The following is a 21,918-nucleotide window of genomic DNA, read 5'->3' on the forward strand; positions in this document are numbered from 1 at the left end:
TTTTGGGTGGTGATGAGAGTGGGGGGTGGTGGTTGGATTTTTGCTGGGATAGCAGAAATTTCTGATTCCATTTCTTTGACTATTTTAAAGCCTCTATTGGGAGACAGGAAGGATGGTGAAATATGCTGCTCATAGCAATATTCAGGAATTCATATTCTGGATCAGACCCCTTTGCTCAACCCACAAGACCTTTGATGATCTAGCCCTTTAAGTCTTGCTGGTTTTGTCTCTTACAGTGCCTGCCTCTCCTCACATACCTCCCCAAGGTCTAACCATATGGAATCTGCTTTCCGTTTTTCTGAATACTCCACACTGCTTGGTACTTTTAGGCCTTTACACATTCAGCTTACCTGGGGGAGAGCCTGCTCATCTTTCAAGACTCAACTCGAACATCACCACTTACATCAATCCCAAGAGAGCCTTGTCTGTCCCATCCCATGCCACTCCTGGATAGAGGTGACTACTGTTCAATTCTGTTGTTCATACCAATGCTGTGGCATTTATCATATCATTTTTTAGTTGTTTTATAAATGATAGTTTACTATCACAGTGTTTAAAAACAGTTTAAAAACAGAAGCAAGGTTGCATGAAATCACTACCAGTTCTGTCATTTACTAGCTGTGTACTCCTGGGAAAGTTACCTCGGCTCTATGCTTTACTTTCCCCACCTGTAAAATGAGAGTAATAATGATAATACTTACCTCATAGGTTTGTTTTGAGGAGTAAATAAATCATTATTCTCCCCTTCCTCCTCTTCTTCCTTCTCTTCCTCTTCCTTCCCTCCTCCTCCTTCCCTACACTTTTCCCTACCCATTACTTTTCCCTTCTATACACCCTGCCCTCAGGAAATAGTGGATATAGCCTAGGAAACTAATTTTTTAATTTTAGATTTCTTAAATAAGTTTCTATAAATAATACGAAAGTAACAGTGTTAAATGTTGGCTATTAAATATCACCAAGTAATCTATTAATAAAGTAAATCCAAGTTTATTGTTTACTTCAGTAAGGGAGATCACTCCCTTCACAGTCTTAATGCCATCTTAGAGGGGGAGGATGAAGTTGCAATATTTACTATTTCATTAGACATGTGCATGATTCATGATAAAATAGTGTGGAGTTAGTTGACATAACAAGGTAACAATTTCAAGGCAAGTAGTTCAAAGCAGGTCTTGGATTGCTGATGAACTTGTTTGAGTTATCTATGGTTACTTGTTGAGTACTTCCAGGAGTCCCTGAAATATACAATAAAAGGCATTTGGAGCTTCATCTTCCTGGGCAATAGTGTCCTGGAATAGTCATGTTCATGTGCAGAGCAGCTGGGCAGGCATAGATAGTTTCAGTTCTTAATACTTAGAAAGATAGTATATTTTTTATTTTCAAGATCCAGGCTTTTTTGAGTAATAATTTGTTATGAAATTCCAAATGGCTGAGCTGCAAACATAAACTTATAATGCCTGGAGGAATTTGAGAATACAGTATTTATCATACACAATAGAGATGGGGAAGTATGAAATGATATAAGAGCCTTTGAATCTCACACAAGAGAAAAAGTACAACCATCCAACAGGAAGAAGAAATTAGGAAGAGAAGTTCCTGGGGCTTAGACAATGTTTTGGAAAAAAACCAAAATGCTTGGGCAGGGTGCAGTGGCTCACGCCTGTAATCCCAGCACTTCAAGAGACTGAGGCAGGTGGATTACCTGAGGTCAGGAGTTCAAGACCAGCCTAGCCAACAGGGTGAAACCCCATCTCTACTAAAAATACAAAAATTAGCCGGGCGTGGTGGCAGATGCCTGTAATCCCAGCTACTCGGGAGGCTGAGGCAGGAGAATTGCTTGGACCCAGGAGGTGGAGGTTCCAGTGAGCTGAGATCATGCCATTACATTCCAGCCCAGGCAACAGAGCAAGACTCCATCTCAAAAAAAAAAAAAAAAAAAAAAAAAAAAAAAAAAAAAGAAAAGAAAAGAAAAGAAAAGAAAAGAAAGCTTGGTGTGTCTTCTTTAGGAGGTGATAATTGTGGAGATCCCCAGATAACTGTTTGTATTTTTCTTCTCATGTAGAAGTGTGCCAACAAGAAGGAAGTGAAATGATTAGGCAAAGGCATTTCCTGTCTGGAGAAGGGTTGGGAAGTAGCACTCTGTGTCTCCCATGGGACCAGAAAGTTGGCTAAGTGTGGGGAGCTTGCGGACCTCCAGGGTGTCATTGTGATAGTAAGAGGGCTTTATAAGGGAAGCTGTGGATTACTCATCGCAGGCCAGGGACTGGATGGAGAGCATAGACAAGTTTTAGAGCATTATCCACTTGAAAGAAAGGATGGAGCTCTCCCAGTTGATTGCTGTTGCAGAGAGAACAGGTGGTGATGAGCATCCACCGAGGTCATGTTTCTGTTGTTTATTGTTGTATAAGAAACCACCTCCAAACACGGGCTTAAGCTACTAGCTGAAGTTTAAGCCCATAGTAAACATTAATTTTGTTCACAAATCTGGGGGAAGGTATGACTGGGCTCAGCTAAATTGTTCTTGTTCAGGGTCTGTCATGTGGTTGCAGTTAGATGATAGCTGGGCCTGGGGTTACATTGAAGGCTTCTATATTTGTATGTCTGACCACTGAGCTGGGGAGACTCAAATAGTGGAGAGCAGGTACAGCAGGGATGGCTCAGGATCCTCTTTCTTTCTGTATGTAGTTTTTCCACAGGACAGCCACCAGTGGCAGACATCTTGCATGATGGCTGAAAGCTTCCAGACTGAGTGTTCCTAGAATAACTCACAGAAGCCCCATGGCCTTTTCTACACTAACCTTGAAACTCACAAGGCTACCCTTACGCTACATTGCCCTCATTGATGCAATCCCAAAGGGCTGCTCAGGTTCAAGGGAGGTGGCATAGACTCCACATCTTGTTAGGAGGTGTGTAGAGAATTTGAAGTCATTCTTTAAAACTTTCACAGTGTGATCAGGCAGAACAAACAGGAGCCCACATTTCAGAGAAGGCCCAGATGGTGCTCCTTCATTCCGGGAGAATATGAGAATCTCTGGAAACCCAGGTCAACTGAGAGACTAAGAGGGAAAGGAGGAGGATAGAGAGTATCTTCAACTGAACAAATTTAAATCCGTAATTGGTTCGTTTAAATTTGTCAGTTTTTGATTCGCATTGATTAAAAAATTTAAGTCCCTCAATTCCAAGCAGAAAGAATGGCAAAAGAGCTGAGTTAAGTTTAGTTACTAAAAAATATAGTTATGTATTATACATTTGAAGCTATGCCTGTGTGAACCAGTGCTGGAGACACTGGGAAGTTGGTGGTCTGCTCTCATAAAACCAGCTGACCTGTGCCCAACTCAAATCCAATTTCTGTGCAGAGCAGATGATCTGAAAGATTTCAGCAGGTTTTGGGCTTTGCTGGAGGCCATGGAAGGAGCTGACTTAAGGCTTTTTCATCGCTGGGGCTAATAAGAACAGAGTCACTAGCAGAGAGCCCTGGTGGGGAGGGTCACAGTACAGTTTCCTGGAGAAAATGTGGCCAGCAGGGGTCTGAGAAGCAGGGCATGTTCTCACCCGATGAGTGGTTTTGGGACTTCTTGCTGGTGCCACATCCTAAGAAGCTATGATGGGTCTGGAAAAAGCAGAGTGAGTCCTCCCCAGTTCTAAGATCCTGAGAGTACTAGTGTTTCCAGATGCAGCCAGGGAGCCCAGAGACTCTACCCCAATACTTCCACTGGAATGGCAACTTCCCAGCTGGGTCAGCATTGATCCGTGGTAAGGAGCAGACACCATTACTGTCAGCCAAGGTACCCCAGAGTTAAACCCTGGGAGTATCTATTTATTTGAGACCCAAGACAGGCACTTAAAAGTACCCCCTTCTTTTTATGACAACATTATTTTCAGTGATATTTGATATTTGATAATCATCACTTAATTTATTTGTCTTTAAGCAAACAACAATTAATGAAAAACAATACATTTTAATATTCAAAATGTTATTAAAATTCGGTCACATGTTTCAAGTATGAACTAAACTTTTCGCCTCCCAAGGAAAACTATTATGGCTTATAGTTTGTACTCTTTTTCATTTTAAAACATTTTGAACACACAAAAAAACTCCAAGTGTTCACATAGTAATGGAACTCAGGTGGCCCAAGTACCTTACCTTTTCTTTACCTTTAAGGTTACTGCGCTATCATTGTTTATTTAGAATGTACTGTTTAAATGTAGGAATATGACGTACCACAGGGACTGGAGATGTGGATTGAATCTGAAGAGAGCTGGAACAATTCTGTACCACTATGAACTTAATATTCATAGACACTTGTAACTGAGTCTTGGTGTGTTAGGGGCTAATTTATAACTGAGAGTTTTCTGAATTAACTTCCACGTAGTATACAATGTTTATTAAAAGATAAGTAATCAAAATGCACTAATTTTAAGCCGTCCTATGTATAATTGAAACTCAACACTCGCCATAGCTAAAACTACCTAACTTAGACCAACAACAGATTTTAGGGGAAGAGACGTATTTTATCACTGACATTGTTTAAATTGCTGTGCATGGTGAAAATAAAAGGTAGGCTGGCTTCTAGTTGGTTTTATTGTTATTTTTAACTTCTCTGCAGATACCGTACCTCTTTGTAGCTGACATTCAGGGCAGACTCTTCCACTGTCCTCTCTTGTGATATCCCTGGTGGGCTCTGGCCCAGGGGTAAAGTGGTAAAGTGGTGTAGAAGCCAGAGCAAGAAAGGAGAAGCAGCTGAGCACTGGTCCAGACAGCTCCTCAGAGAAATGAAGGTGATAGAAAACACATTCAAGTACTCAGCAAAGATGATAAGAACATCAAAGGAGATTTGACTGAGCATAAAGAAAACAAAGTTATCTGAAATACAAACTATAATCTTTTAATCTAAAAGTTTTGTAGATGAATTAAAGAGGGCGGTGACCTTTGAAACCTGAACTAGAAGATCAAGAGCAAGGACTATTTTATAACTCAGAGCAAAATTGCAGAGAAGGAAATTGTGGAGAAAGAAAGAACTTAAGTAAACTGGTGTACAGATCCATGAGACCTAATATATGAGCCATAGCAGTTCCAGAGGCGCAAAGAACAGATGGAGGAGAGCTTACTTATAAATAAATAATAAAAAGAAATTTATCTGAACTGATAAGAGCATTGAAGCTAAAGAAAACCCTTAGTCTGCAGAGTTCTTAGAAGTGTTCAGAGTACCAGGTAGTGTTAAAGAGAAAAGCCATATAACTCAGTATATCCTGGGAAAATTGCTGAACTTAGAGGGTAAAGTGAAAATCCTATAAACTTCAAGATAGCAAAAAAAGTTACTTAGGAAGAAGAAAAAATGAATCATTGCCATTTGAACTTTGTTTCAGCAACACTGAAAATTAGAAGACAGTGGAATAACGTTTCTTTATGCTTCCAAGAGAAACTGAAGAATCTTATATGCAGCCAAGAGACTATTCACCGGACAGGGTGAAAGAATGAAATTTGTGAATTTGTAATAAGTCAGAGAAAGTATGTACACGACTCTCCATGTATCATGTGAGTCAAATAATTGAGAAAAGATTCTGAGTCGACCCCAGCATGGTAAGCAATGGACAATGTTGGAATGAATGGAAATATATAACGTAGGTGCTAAAATGAAGATTCTGCAGAAAAAGAGGCCTACTCTCTGGATAATAATCTACAAGTATCAAACTGGCCTCATAAACCTAGATACAGGGAAAGTAAAAACATTTAAACAGTCTCATCTCACGGAGAGGAGAGAAAGAAGAGAGAGGACAGAGATAGGACTAGCTTCATGGCCTGTAATCTGTAACAGGGTCTCATGTTCAGAAAGGCCTCACTTGATATAATGCTTTGATGTTGGGGTCTTGAATAATTTTGAACAAGTGGCCCTGCATTGTTGCTTTGCAATGGGACCCCGTATTAGTCCATTCTCACACTGCTATGAAGAAATACCCGAGACTGGGTAATTTATAAAGAAAAGAGGTTTAAGTGACTCACAATTCCACATTGCTGGGGAGGCCTCAGGAAACTTACAATCATGTCAGAAGGCAAAGGAGAAGCAGACACCTTCTTCGTAGGGTGGCAGGATGGAGTGAGTGCAAGCAGGGTAAATGCCAGATGCTTATAAAACCATCAGATCTCATGAGACTCACTCACTACCATAAGAACAGCACAGGGAAAACTGCCCCCATGCTTCAATTACCTCCACCTGCTCCCGCCCTTGAACTGTGGGGATTATGGGATTAAAATTCGAGGTGAGATTTGGGTGGGGACACAGAGCCAAACCATATCAGGTCCCCAAAATTACATAGCTGGTCCTAAATGGAGATCTTCAATAGAATACATTTTAGTCCTGAATTGGCCAAGTTTAAATCCAGAAGATTTTGAGGTACTTTGAGTTGAAAAGACTTAGAATTTTCTCCTGAATAGAAAAGATGGCTTGAGAACTTGGTTAAATTGACAAATAGAAAGAAAAAAAAGTTAGATGTTTGTACACCAGCCTCTCTATCAATTTTATCCTTGACAATTTGCAAACTTTTTGAGAGCAGAGACTAACTTCCTCATCTGGGTATCCTCCTGGGACTTCTCACAGAGAAGGTGCTTAATAAAGGTGGAGGGAAGGTGCCATCTGCTATCGTGCTGCACAATGCACATGCCATGTGCAAAAGCAGTCGCTGTTGAGGAAGGGCAGTTTTCCTAGGTTACAGAAAGTATTGAGAGCCTGTAGTCTCTGACACTTTGATTACAATGAAAACATTTCAAAAACTGCCAGGCACTGTGCTAAAAGTTGCCAGGAGACACAAGATACATAAATCAGGGGTACAGTCACCTCCCTTAAATTCTCCCTTCCTATCTCTTGAGCAAAATTTCTCTTGAATCCTTCCCTTTCTAGCTTTCCAAGTTTGGTCTTGTTCTACGTATTTCTTTTCTATTTTAAAGAATCTACTTGACTTTATTGCACCTACTAAGACGGGCATCTCTGGGTTTTGCTCTCCAGCTTCCATGTTTCTTCTGATACCTGTCCTGATTTTGCCACAGGTCCTTGCTCTCCTCCACACTTCTCCCTAGGAGAAAGCATTTCTCTTCATACTGTCACTTCTGTACAGAAGCTTTCCAAATAGACCCAGCCCACCCTGATTTCTGAGCTGAGCTCCCAGGAGACATTTTGGTTTTCCTATTGTATATCTCCTTTGGGAAGTTCTATCATTATCTTAAAGTAAATCACAAAGCTGATCCTAAACCAGGTCAGCATCCCACACTTTCCATTTTCATCATTTCTTCATTTGTTTGGTGCTCATTTTGCTCCATTCATTTGGGTTTTGAAAACATGGAGTTCTTGCTCTCTTAGAGCTCTCTCTATTGCCTGAATTGAACAGGTTCATTTTCTCTTTCAGATCCAGCTGAAATTTTGTTCAAAGCCTGTTGGAATATGGGTTCCTTCTCATGCTTCCTCTTGACTTGAAACCCACCAGGCTTCGTTACTGAATGTGTCACAGCCTCTGCCATAGCCTTCTGGCTTCCAGACCTTATGCCTTCTCTAATGCAGGAGATTTTAATCATTAATTTTTGTGCCTGTGTATCCGTGTGTCTGTGCCGAGGGTCCCTTTGGCACAACTCAAGATCTCTTCCAAATAATGATTTTAAATGTACAAAGTGTAAAATACATCAGTTTACAAAGTAAACCAATTATATAAAACTACAGTTACTGAAATAGAAATCTTACTCACACAAATTTATGCTACATTAATACATGTGCTTCTCTATTAATGCCTTATACAACAATATGCAGTGTTAGGTTCAGAAAGCAGTAGAATTTTAAGGCAGTAATGGGTATAAGTGTTACTCTGATATACTTGCAACACTGGTAACAGGATATAAAATTATCTGTACGTTTTATGTTGGCGAATATACAAGTACTGCTGATACTATTGAAGTCTGTTGCTACATTCAGAATAGAAAAAAAATGCCACATTTCAATTGAGATTAGTGTAAATAAAGCTATCAAGTCTTTCCAACCTAAGTACATGAACCCCAGGTTAAGAGCCTTTGCTTTAATCAGTCCTGATATAGCTGCCAGGCTTATTTCCCCCAAATAATCTTTTCATTATGTCACTTCTTTCCATAACCTGCTCTGGCTGTTTACTGCTTCTTGGTCCAAAATTAAGTCAGAAAGCTTGGCAGTCAAGAACCCTCATGATAATTGCTACCCTACCTCTGCAGACTTTTCTGACATCATCATTTACCTTGGAGACCGCTCTCTAGCTAGGCTGAGTTCCTTGTTGTCTCGAGGACATAGCAAGTGCATACCTGTATGTTTTATTCAAGGTACTATATTTGATAGTGAAAGAAACATAATTTGCTTAAGCAAAACAAGGATTTAATCATGAGTGAATCCAGGTGTACAAATATATCTTCCTGGTATATTATCTATAAATCCCCCAATTCCTTTTTCTGTATTGGATTTAATTTCAAGCAGGATCTCCTTTATTGTGGCAAAATAGAAACAGAAGTCCAGGCTTTCTTATGTTTTTTTTTTTTTCAGTGTATTAACCCCAACAAAAGGAGAACCTCATTCTAAATGGTGCCAAAAAAAGCCCTTGGAATTCCTAGTGGAATAAAACTTGGATTCTGTCTCTTTCCTTGAATTGACTACAGTGAACACAGAGCTACAATATTCAGACTGACCAGGCCTCGCTATTGTACCCAGTCCCAGAGCTGGGGATGAGATCAGCCTATTCAAATAATATGGAAAGAACAGGACAGGGTTGGACCCCAGCGAAAGATCAGGTTGCTGTTACCAGGAGAAAGTCCCTAAACGGGGCAGGTAAAAAGCAATAGATAACTGTTAATTCCTTTAAGACTGGCTTCTTGTCCCTTCCAAAAATATTTGCTTCTTGGTCATATTTTTCTAGACAATTCCTTTCCTTCATCCACAGAAGGAAATTGCGGTAATTAATTCAGATATTAAGGGCTAATTAATATCATTGAGCACCTACTGTGTGCCAGGTGCTTTACGCCCACATGCCAGATTTAAAATTCAGTCACGGTTTGCAAGTATAGCAGTGTAATTCAATTTATTTCTCTTATCAAATTAATGTTACTCTTTATGGGGGGGGGAATTTTTTATCAAAATAATTCCGGTTCTTCCGATCAAAATGACATTTCTTTTTGGGTCAATACTCAATCTAGGCTTTAAATTCAGATAATTCAAAGTTGAAACTCACTATCAAGGCTGATTTTCCTTCTTAGGGTTTCTGCTCTCCTTCTTTTCCCCTCCAGGATGGTGTTTGAATACAAAGAGAAACGCATCCAGCATCATAGCTGCCAGGCAAGGGAGTCTTCCACTGGCTGCTGTCTGCTTGCTGCCTCTGCCACTGTCCACGGACCACATCATGAACTGCAGTCAGGAGGTCTATGCCCTTGACACCCAGGCCCCGCCCTATGCATAGACCTTCTCTGCCTTTTTCTGGGTTTCTCCACCGGAACATGAAGAGTTATGGATCTCTGTGGAAACTACGAGTACTATTCTCGGGTGGTCTCACTGCCTAAACGCCTCAAGCCTCCATTTCTGATCTATGGTCCTTCTTGACTACGCGGGGCACACTCTGAGGGGCTTCCTCCTAGAACTATTAAATTGAATTGGGAAGCCCCTTTCACTTTCACCGCGTCTCGAATTCAACCCACCTGATTTATTTCACTGGCTCACACACATCTACCTGTCCGCTTTCCCTATGGGACAGGAGGACCGCATCTTGCCTTTGATCTTGTCCTCCTTCCACGTTCCTCTAGGTTGTGTCCCAAGCTTCTTTCTCCTCCCTGCATGGTGGCTGAACTTCTCTCAGGACAGACCCTCTTTCCTCTGATCTTTTGAGTTTACAAGCTTCAGATCTTTGGAACCAGCAACAACTTTTTTCTCTCTTTCTCTCTCTCTCAAAAAATCTCAGCTCTTATAAAATGAAAGTTAGCTTTCACCACTGTTGTCTCTGAATGTGCTTCGGGAGCCAATTTTGAATGTAAAAAGCTGAATGCCTGATGCAGTGTTCTTGCCTAAGCTCTGTTGTCTTCCTGAAGCAATGAATGCCTTCGCCTCAATGGCTGGCAGGTAGCAGTTAGCAAAAACAAACTGCTTTAGCCTATCCTTGCTGCTGCAAGAAATTACCACAATCATAGTGACTTAAAGTAATACACATTTATCTTACAGTTCTGGAGCAAAGAAGTCCAAAATGGCTTTCACGAAGCTAAAATCAAGGTATCTTCAGGCCTGTACTCTTTCAGGAGGGTCTAGGGCAGAATCCATTTCTGGGCTTTTGCCAGCTTCCAGAAGCCCTCTGCTTTCCTGTGTGTGTGGCCCTGCATCACTCCACCCTTATTTCTGTCTTCACATCTCCTTCTCTGACTCAGATCCTCTTGACTTCCTCTTATAGGGACCCCTGTGATTGTACTGCGCCCACTCCAATGATCTAGGATACTCTCCTCACCTCAAGCTCCTGAACATAATTGCCTCTGCAAAGTGTTTTTTTTTAGCCAAGCAGGGTAACATAATCACAGGTGCCAGGGATTAGGACATGAACATCTTTGGGGTCATTATTCAACCCACTATTCTACCCAACATGAAAAGTTTGTCGAAAATGTGTTGTAAGATATTACCTTGCTCCATGTTCGAACCCCTTAAGTCATCCACAAGTCAGGTGCTATTATTCTCATTTGACAGAAAAGGAAATTAAAGTAAAATCGCAGGACCTTCAGGTTTGGGTCTGTGACTGCCTGACTCCACAACCAGTGTTCTTTCCACTACTTTCCCCTAATGAGGCTACTCCAGCCCATACCAAATTTTTCCTTAATCCAAATTCCAAAATCACATTTTCATGTCACCACTTTCTATTTGATTGTAAATTGTTTGGAGTATTCAGAGTGCAGTGTGTGAGTGTATGTATGCATGCACGAATGTGTGTACTCACAAGTGTGTATAAGTCTTGCCAGACAAGATTGTAAGTACCTAACACTGTGATGCTCTAGTATCTCTTTTGAACCACCACTCCAATACAGAGGTCACCGTGGTATGGTCACACAGGATATCTGTCACAAAAATTTGCTGATTTTGATGGTTGGTACTGGAGTCAGCACCATCGATGCACTTAGCCAGCTGAAGTGTATTGAGTTTTGGGGGCATGCTGAGCCCTGGGCCTAGTTGGGAGACAGAGCATCTCTGCATGCTAAAGATGGCCGCAGTCATCTTTATGATGACTGATAGCTCTGATAGCTAAATACAGTGTCTATTTTTCCTCTCCCATCGAACACCAGACTATGGGCCATGCTCTGCTGGACACTATGTCAGTTATTAAATTCTCACAGGAACCCTGAAATTCAGGGATGAACTTATTTACTTTTTGGCTGCTTTGCTTCTCTTTCTGTGATTTTCTCCTTATTTCCCAGACTGCTTTCATTGATGATTACAGCTCAATTTTGGACTAGCAAAATAGGAGAGCATATCTGGTCATTCCATTCAAGAAAGGATGGTGAAATGTGAAGCTTATTAGGATACCAGGAGAGGGAACTGCTCAACCTGCTCATCCTTTGAGACAAGATGAAGAGCTTTAGAGTTTTGGTAATTCAGTATCTAGATTTTCCAGGTCCCTAAAAATTCTTGTCAAAGAATTGTTGACTATAACACCAGGCTACTGGAATAGGTACAGGTAAAGGTCACTTCAGAGCTGGAAGTGACTTTGGGACCAATGGCAGCACTTACCATGACCCAGTACATAGCTGCCTAATGGGGCCTGCTCACAAGTCTCGAAAACCACTAAGCTGCACGTATCTCTGGCCACACTAACATTTTCTTCTACTTCCTGGCCACCATCCCAGGCACATTTTTAGGAGAAATGGAAAGTTGATAGAGATCATTCTTAGAGCTTCTGTTCTGATCCTGTTCTGTCTTCCTTCCCTGGTTCCGTTTCTTAATTGCCAGGACTCTCACCTCCTCCCTTCTCCTGCTAATCGCTCTCACAGAAGTGTCTGTCATATTATCTAACTCTAGATCTAGATTGACATAGGTATATATTTTAAACCTCGTGGTTACAAAACTTTTGGGTGCATCATAATTCTCTGGAGATTCTGCTAAAAATATAGAAATTAAAGCCCCATCCTCAACCTCCTGAATGAGAACCTTTTGACTATGGGTATTTTAAAAAATGTATATAACAAAAAGGTTCTTGGCAAATAATTTTGCTACCCCTAATATTAGAAAGTCACCTCCTTAGTGCAACTCTCTCTTCCTGGTTTTTCTGTGCACTGTCACATCTATTTCACTCATTGTGAAAAGGCATTTCAGACATCAGCAAACAGGTGGGTAACACTGAGGTCCTTGATGCAGTGAGGTAGACATGAGAATGGAGAAGATTATAATAAAATACAAAGACTATTAGTCTTTCTGGCACTCACTTAGGGTGAGGCATTGAGTGGAGAGCTTTATATATAATATCTCATGCAATCATTTCTAAATATCTCTTAAAAAGTATTATTGTCCCCATTTTACAGATGGAGAAATAGATCTCATAGAGGTTAAGTAACATGACTGATGTAGAACAGCCAGAATATGACAAAGGCAGTTTTTAAAGCGTATCTCTTGTTTTCCCCAAAACTTGTATTACTTTGATTCTGAAATATACCATGGGAACAGGAAGATTGAAGTCTAGTTTTGCCTTCATTCCCTTTGGTCTTCTAAACTACACTCCTCGGACAAGTGGTCTATGAAATATGGAAAATATCCACTCCCCTTTCCCAAATAAAGGATTCAGTGGTCAAATAAGTTTGGAAATGCCATTTTCAGTAGCCGGGTCTTGGAGAGTTGCCATATAGTGACATACTGAAGACCTTAAAAACCCATTACAAGGAAGATAACTCGGGTGAAGCCCATCTTTTTCACATTAATTTCACATTCATGATGCTGTATTTTCAAAATACATTTTTTCAATTTCTGAGGAAATGTGTACATTCGGGAGAACATTAGTTTAGCACATAGACACCCCCCTGCTTTGGAGGATATGCAGGAGAAATAGAATGAGAAGATATAGCCAAAGAGAAGAATCATTTGCTGTTTCTTTCTTCAAAAGCAGGGAAATAACACCAGAGCTTCCAAAATGGCATAAAAACATTCCCATATATCCTGTGCAATTTTCTGGGATGTGGCACGGCTTACAGCATCTTTATTACAATTACAATCTATTAGGGAGTGATTTCTCCATCGATTTTCTGATGTTGCTTGGACTACACTGCAATAATATCACTAGCCTGATTTTCTGGGTCAAAGAGAGCCAAGTAGTGGGAAGCAGCTTCTCCCTCTGCTTTCCTGAGTCTTGTGTGTTCATCTGCGGCAGAGCCTTCAGCTAATACACCTCGAGATACAATTTTTAAATTAAAAAACAAGAAAGTACATTGGATTAATTCATCATGGCTGGTTTTCTACCTGGAGCAAAACAGATTTTACAAGCTTTCCATCCAATCTTGCACAAGAAATGGCACAAAACCTGGGCTGGATTTTCCCCAATACTGTAGTCTGCCTGGCAGTCTGAAGTGAAGGGCTGTTGAGAGGCCTAAGGAGGGGAAGAGCAATGCTCCTGGCTTCTAAGAGACAAAACTGCCAGCATGTTTCCTAGGCTAAGAGGAATGCCCTATTCTTGTTGGACTGTTTAATCTACTGATTTCATTGTACATTGCTGGAGAATTTTAAGGTGAAAATATTATGTGGTTAATTATACAGCTCATAAGCTCTGGGGAGTGGCTTTCAGATTCTATCACTCCAGGCAACAAGAGGAAAAAATGCCACATAACATGTTTTGCCCCTGGGAAATAAGTTAACAGAGTTAAAGTCAGATTTTTGAAAAGTAACATTTTCAATCTGTAAGAAAAACATTTGTCAGAGAAACATCTGGAGTTCTTGAGCATCTTGCATCCAGGTGCATTAGGAATGCCTTGTTTCTCCTTCTGAAAAGGCCCATTGTGGAGAATGAGTTTCTCCGTCTTGATTATAGTCTTCTGCAGCAATATGGTTGTATCTGAAGGTGAGAAGGGAGGGGATATTCTACTTGCATTGCTTCATCCAGGTCTTCTGATAGGGCAAAGCCTGCAGAAACTCTGGGGCCATCCCTGTGTCTGCATTCCACCAAACAGACATTAAATGTAATTTACCTTTTACGTACCCACCCTTTCTTAGGAAACTACTGGAAGCAGTTTTCCACAGTAAATGAGACACCAAGAAAGTAGAATGCTTGATGTTAAGGAAACCAAGAATCCTACACATGACTGAGGCAGACGAAAGCCCCCAGATGAGCGTGAAGGAAACATCTGGGGTGACAGCTGTGCAGCAGGCCCAGACAGCAGGAGGACAACGGCTCCTAGCGGGAAGAGTTCAGAACATAAAAGTAGAACCAACAGATGAACGAGTACATTGTCCTGTGCAGAAAAGTGAATGAGAGGCGATTGGACAGTGTAGAAAGAATTAGCTGTAACTACAGAGAAAACTAAGTAAATGAGGAAAAAAGGCTATTTTTAACTCTAGGTAAAATGAGAAGTTGCATAAGAAAGAAGCCATTCATAGTATACTACTTATATGCACTGCCAGACTACTTGGTTTAGCAGTGAATATAAATTACAGAACATTAATGTAATGGAAGTATACTGAGTTGAAGGATGTGTAAGTGGGAGGTGGGTGGCTGTTATTAGAAAGCTAAATATTGATCTCCTATTACAGGTCACTAGTAGAAAATTTCTAAAACTGATAAATCAAGAAAAAGCAATAAAATATATGCTTTGGTTAGCTATAAAAAAACAAAACCACAAAGTAACAGTGACTTCAGGAAAAACTTTATTTCTCTCTCAGTCAACATAGAACTAGGCAGTCCAGGATTGGAGTGAAAGCTTTGTTCGTAAAATCCTCAGTGACCCAGTCTCCCTCTCTACTGCTGTTCCAGAGTGAGGGGCTTCCTTTCCCAAGTTAACCGCATGGCTCAGTGTAGCTGCTCAGGTTCCAGCTATCATGTCTGTATTTCAGTCACCAAGAATGAAGAAAGAATGAAGAAGGAAGCAGTCAAAGGATGTTTTTCAGGTGTCCTTTAAGAAAGCTTCTTGAAAGTTGTATGGAATGCCTTTATTTACATTCCTTTGTCCAGGATTTAATTGCATAACTATGTGTAATTAAAAGAGGAGCTTGAAATACATTTCTGGAAGTCATGAGCTCAGCTTGAAATTGGGGTATATATTTCCACGGAAGAACGAGAGGATGGATATGGTGGAACTAGCCATTTCTTCCACATATATTATTTACAAATGTGGAAGTAAATTTCAGAATAAAGATCTAAAGGACTAAAATCACTGAAATTGCTGGTTGGGGAATGAGGCTTTTGGATAGGAAGGGGTGGTAGATATTATTGCTGCATTTTATTATAAATGTTTAGTACCATTATCTCTTAACTTCTTATGACATGTATTGGAAGAAATCATAAAGGTCCCTGACATAGTGGGTGTGATAGCAGGCTACGCAGGTTGTAAGAAGGGAGGGTGAGAGAATATGTACCTCCATTTCATCTCATATTTGTCCCTTGCTTATCTCTGAATACAGAAATAATCTGGTGTTCTTAAGCTTCATTGCAATATGAACTAATAGTTGGACCTGTAAGTTCTTCCCGCTATCTATCTCTTTTCCTGTGATCCTGTGAATACCAAGAAAACTTTTGAGTGGACATCAAAAGTAATGGTGATGGAGATAAGCTAGGAAGACACCTCAGAAGCTTAAGTAATACATGTTTACTTTTGAGGTGTCAGAATCCTCCTTTTCAAAAGTCAGGTATCTTTCTACTGTGGCTTTCCTCTTAATTCATAGCCTCTTAGATGGTAAGAAGCATCAGCTTAATCTAGAGATTCTGATTTTGGCCAGCCCAGGTGATAGCTCATGCCAGGTCTTATTCTCTCAAATTCTTTGCAGTAAATATTTTTCCCTTTCCAAATTCTTATTCACCCCTGACTTAGAGAATGCCCAGTCAATTCCAGCATTCTTGTCTCCACAAATGGAAGTGCAATTCATGAAAGCTCAATCCTGCTGCTTTGTGAAAACATCTACAGTCACGGAGAAGAAAACAAAATGCTGGGCTGAGACCTCAGCATGTGACTGAGGTATAATGAGCAAGATGACATCAATAGTATTATTTTTAAAAACATAGCTTTTGCAATAACTATATTTTAATTTGCTGTAGTTTGATTTACTGAATATTAAGAACTACTTTCTTAAAACTCATCTCTGATCTTTGATAACTAGACAGGAATATATTATTTTCATCTCCACTTTAAAGATAAGGAAACACAGTTCAGAGATGTGCCATATCTACATCTCAGTTTCACAATAAGTCAGAAGGGTTTGGGTTTCAACTCAGGACTGTCTGACTTTAAAGGCTGTGCTTTTTGAATAGTATCATAATTTGAAATTTTGATGGCTACTTCATCCAAGGTTCAGCCATCCAGGATTTTCTGGACATCTGCTATCTTAAGCACTGTACTGGCTTCAATGAAGCACATGTAACTAGATCACACTGAACATACCCTAAAGGATCATATCATCTGAGTGGAGATGGAGAGAATCAGATATAAAACTCACTGTTATAAATGCAATACATGCTAATTTGCCCAGGACCATCTTGATTTTTTTGTCACAATAATTATTAATAGTATTTCTTTTCACTCTCAAAAGTGCCCAGGTTTGGGTAATAAACTATCGGGTTATTGTAGCAGACGCTGACAGGCCCCACCCATATATCCCATTGCTCCTACCAACTCAGTCTGCTCCATCTGATTGCCAACTTCCAACACCTGTATTTCTTTCCAATGGGGCTTTCTTTTGCCACTGGAGCTTGTTTTGCTAGTAGGACAGAAGTGCCGAGGAGTTCATGCACTCTGGGAGCAGCCCTCTAGCAATGACTGATGATTAGTTGGTGTGTCTGTACTCCAACTCCATCACCCCTTGAATGAGATAATTGAAGTGTGTATCCTATACTGGCTCCCCTGTTCCCCACAGGACTAAGTTCCAATTGTCCACAGTGGTAACTGGCTTGAAAATGCACCTTTTATTGGCTGTCTTTCCCATCTTGTCCCTCTTCTCCACCACCCTATCATATCTTCCTGTAACTTCCAAATAACATCTCTACATTCAGATACTTGTCTGAGCCTTTCCTTTTGTCAGTAATCCAAACTGGAATACCTCTCTTATCTATAGAAAAGTTAAGGACTGAGTGATTTGGCTTAAAGTACAACCTTCATGGGTGTAGTGAGACTTGACCTTGACATTTGGATATTATTTAGGTAACAACGCGAGGAAGGGAGGATGACACAGGTAAGGGTGGCCAGGTGCAAAAGGAAGGCAGATGATGGAAAAGCGTACAGACTGGGGATGGACATTTGTTCTGGGAGAGAAACACAGAGAGCAATCACAGATGTTTGAGCAGGGTAGTGAAATGTTGGACACACTATTTTAGGATACCATGTTTGGCAGTGGGCAGGCCGACAGGATGAGGAGAGAGCTGAGTCAGAGAAGCCAGTAGGGAGAATGTTGATGTTATCTGAATAGGAAGAGATGAAGGCTGAGCTCAAAGTGGAGGAAAAAATATAGTAAGAAAGGGTGGTTATGAGTCATTTCAAAGGTGAATCCACTGGATTTAGTAGGTGACTAGCTACAAAGGATGAAGGACAGAGATGAGTCAATGGTGACTGCTCCCCTCAACCTACAGCCACCCTATGAATCAAGCTGTGAACAACATGGATGACAGGCCGACACATTTAAGAGAAACCAATTCTCTCAAATGTTAAAGTGCATTCTGTGTCTCATTGTGTTTCTTTTCCTTTCCAAGGCCACCCTGAGTGCCTGTTGAATGGTTACTCTCTAGCGTGTACTTTTCTTTAATTAAATGACACTGTGGTTAAGAACTCAGGCATTGGGCTCAGGCTGAGCAGGGTTCAAATTTTAGTATTGTTTCCTGGGGGTGTGGCCTTAAGCAAGTTCTGAGCCTCAGTTTTCTTTTTCCTTTTTTTAATGTGGCTATAGTTAATTGGTTTTTTAAAATGTAGTGTTTTAAGAATTTAATAATACACATAAAGGTTGTCACAGTATGTGGCACCTATATAAGTGCTCAGAAAATGATGCCAGTTATTATTAAACTGGTAAGAGCAGGCACTACACTTGCTCTTAGCCAAAAGCTCAAGAAGCAATTATGCAATTACTATTAACAAGGTGAGGTGAACTGTCTGACCATGTCTCAGAGTGGCTGTAAGTAAAGAGGATTATTAAAGTATATCTATAGATCAATGGAGCTAGCTAGATCCCCGCCCCCGCCCCCTGCCACCCTCTCTCATTCTCTTTCTCTGTCTTTCTCTATTTGAGGCCCAGAAACAGATAATACTGTTCAGCATTCTGCAGGAAGCCCAGCGTCAGGAATGCGGATGAAGAAATAAAGTCTTAGCTCCAGACAATTTTTTCATCTCTAGATAGCTACAGTATTGGGGAGTTTCTATTCTATTCTTTGTGCCAGAGATCATATCCCATTTCACGGACTGCTTTAGGTCAATAAATAGGTCTATTTTTCACTGTTCAAAACGCTCCCAGACACAATTCATTTCAAACAAAAGTCACCACCCACCATCCTGCTTTTCACGCTCCTTCCCATGAAAATGATCCTCTGAACACAGAGCTCCCACCCCAGTCCGGGGGCTCAGTGGGGAGGATTGAGGTGTGAATTCTAACTGACAGGCCTGAGCTCAATAGGAACAATTGTCTTGCAGGGGAACGGTGGCAAAGGGGATGCACCCTGTCCCCTTTCAGTCTCTTCTGAAGTCAATGCTGGTTGATTCTGCAGCTGGTGGATTCAAAATGCAGCAGTTCGGAGAGTGGTCATTTATTTTGAAAAGACCTCTGAATTGACTAGGAAGTCCCATGTGGCACTTTTCTTGAACTATGTGGGCGTGCCCGCAGCTTTCTTGCAATCCAGGGAGTAATTCTGAGGCAAGCCGGTGGGGCCCTCTCTCGCAGCCTCTCCCCTGCAATGGCAGTGTTTCCCACAGGTCCCCCTACTGCCCACTGCAGCGTTTCCAGGCTGGCAGGGTGTGTGCGGAACAAATCCATGGATTTCCTCAGATTTCATCAGAGATGGTCAGGGTGCTGGAACTTCTCAGTTTGACCTTCTGTGACCACAGTCACCAACAGGACCAAGCTCTGTGAATTCTGGTACTTAACAGATATCCCCAAATGCTGGAAAGGCCTCTTCTAAATCTCCTCAGTATCAAAATGGCAAAACCCTAAAAAGGCTGCTCATCTCTGTTCTCAGGGACTTAGTCCCTCAGCTGAGCTGGGGGAACAACAGATTTCAGTAATCCATCTTATTTGGCTTCTTCAAAACAAGATTCCATCCACTGAGACCAAAACCCTGGAGTATGCAGCAGCCTAGGTGAGGTTTCTGCGGGGAGGATGGAAAGTTTGGAGAGGATGAGTGCACATCTTTTAATAAAGGCCAAAACACTCAGTTACAAACGAGAAACAAATAATTTTCTTTTAGTCAGGCACCAGCATGGGGTAATTATAGAAGGAGTGATTTGAGGATTAGGTTTTCTTCTTTAGAAAATCACTGAAAATCTACTGAACATGGCGGCATGTGTAAGCCTGCAGAGCAAGTCATCTTGCAGTGGAATTTCCTATGGGACATCAAGGTTTTGAGGTAACCTAGTGTAACAGATGCTTATGGAACACTTCCCCCACCATCTCTTTACTAGGCTGATGTGCTCACCCCCATCTACTGTGGGTGTTGGTTGCCATCAGCTACTCCATTCTCCAGAGACGGTCTCTCTTTGGCTAACACTAACCACCCAGTGACATTAGGTGGTTACACCTCCCATCCCACCTACCTCCATCAGGCAGCCTGTGGCCAATGAGTGACTGTTACCAAGGGTACAAGAGCCCAAACTCCCTTGCTTCTGGGCAGGACAACTCCAGAGATCACCCTGGGATGGATGAGACTAGGCTTCATGCAAAACATTTTTACCTTGCTTTCTTTTTCTTTTTTTTTTTTTTAAATATGCCCTACCCTGCTTCCCTTACTCCCCTACAAGTTTCATTTGAGAGCACACTCTCATTAAATCACATGCACAAGAACCCCTGCTTCAGGCTCTGCCTCTGCAGAATGCAAACGAAGATACCTGGCTTATACAGAAAGCAGTGAGCTGATTGGCTTCCTTGTCAGAGGCACTGTAAAGGGGCTGTCTTTTCTCTAGAATATAACTCTCTGAGTTGTCTGATTATAATTCCCTTAAATTAAAAAACATCTTAACTGCCTATGCTCTTGATTTCAGTTGGACTTTTTCTTTAAAAATGCTTAGTCAGTGTGCCATAGAATTCTTAGAAGTTTTCTACTAATTAGAAAGTGACTCTCCTCCTCCTAACATACTTACACAATTATCTAACTACTCTAGAAAATTATAATTTAGATTTCCATTCCATGTGTTTCAATTCTTTTTGCCAAAATCATGACTTTGAAACTCTTGAGTTTCCTGTTAGAGTTAATTATCTGCAAGTATATTAAAATGCCCCTTTCTTTCCAAAAACATCTATCCATATAAACATTCCAAAAAATGAAAGCTTTTTATTTAATTTTTCAAGGTTTTCATTCTGAGTGGTTTAATTTAATGCCAGTGGGAGGGAGCTGGGACACATGAATGGAGAGTCATGGTAGAGCTGTATAAGAACTCAAGGGGCAACAGCTTTCTCCAGTATTTTTTGCTTCCTCTGTATTATTGACTCCTAGTCAAAATGGAATGTCAACTGTTGGATTCTGCAGAAGTGCACCATGAGATAAGAGTACATATGCAAAGGATTTATCAAGGAAGTATGAGGAGAAAGAGAGGTGGGGAAGGCCAGGAATGGGAAGAAGCTAAGCCAGACAGTAGTATAGAGAAATCCTACAGAGGGCAGCTTCAGCTGGTCACTCAGGGGAGCTCAACAGTGTCAAGGACACCTTGAAGCAGTTTCTACAGGAAGGAAGAGACAGGGCTTTTGTTCTCCCTCACCCAATGGTCACTGTTCAAAGGCCCCACAGCAAGAAAGAGGTGGGAACAGGTGTTTCTGTTCTTTTTCTGTTTGGGCAAAACAGCTCCAATAGCCCAAGATAGCCCAAGATTAGTCATTCATAGATAGTCAGGGGTGTAGCCTATTCCCAGCCAAATCAAATGGAAGCTGGGAAAGGGACATAAAGGAACAGCAAAAGGGACTCCAGGGAATGTAGGTGAAACACTGACAGAGTCCACTACAAGGGGTTAACAGAAGGAAAATGTGCAGTGGGAAGGTGTTTGATCCAAGCATATCTAGATTCGAGTCATTCAGGTTAAAGACTGTGGTCCAAGCTGCACTTCAGCTACAACATTTGCTACTTTCAGATATCCCATCCCACCCTGGCTACTATGTGATGGTAGTGGCTGGATTCTTACTTGGGTCCTCCTTTGGGGCCTATCTTCAGACAGCTCTCAGGTAATCCAGTTTCTGCACTGTCAGTTGGAGTGGGACAAATCAGACCTATCATAGGCATAAATGTTCGTAATTGTGGATGTGAATGTGTCCGAACTGCTGAAGATTCCTGAAGTTATGGACTAAAGTAGCGAAGTCAGTAGATAATCTGCTGGAAGTGCCTGAGGGCCTAACTGTCTAGTTGTAACCAGCAAGGAAAGCAGGTGCATAGCTCTGGAAGAATATAGACTGTTGCCTCCCCTGGATCTCAGTGGAAAGGTGCTCAGAGGATCTGTCTGGCTCTCCAGGCAAGTGAGTACATATTAGAGAGTACAGAGTGGCTCTGGCACCATGAAAAGGGAAAATTGGAAATAAAACCACATCATATAAGAGG

At 41.1% G+C, this 21,918-nt stretch overlaps 1 long non-coding RNA gene across 2 annotated transcripts in view; it reads left to right on the plus strand.

The window, feature by feature from the left end:
- The window catches only part of LOC105470960 (uncharacterized), a 52,943-nt gene extending 43,034 nt beyond the window's left edge, over positions 1-9,909 (plus strand). Inside the window, exons 1-3 of one of the 2 annotated variants that reach the window (XR_980891.2) lie at positions 31-456; positions 8,544-8,825; positions 9,281-9,909. This is a non-coding gene — a long non-coding RNA (uncharacterized lncRNA). Of the gene's footprint in view, positions 1-30; positions 457-8,543; positions 8,826-9,280 lie in introns of those variants that run through there. The other variant, XR_980890.2, reaches the window with a different exon arrangement.
- The last annotated feature ends 12,009 nt before the right edge of the window (positions 9,910-21,918 follow it).

This window comes from Macaca nemestrina, chromosome 2 (genome assembly GCF_043159975.1).
Source record: "Macaca nemestrina isolate mMacNem1 chromosome 2, mMacNem.hap1, whole genome shotgun sequence".
Taxonomy (NCBI): domain Eukaryota; kingdom Metazoa; phylum Chordata; class Mammalia; order Primates; family Cercopithecidae; genus Macaca; species Macaca nemestrina.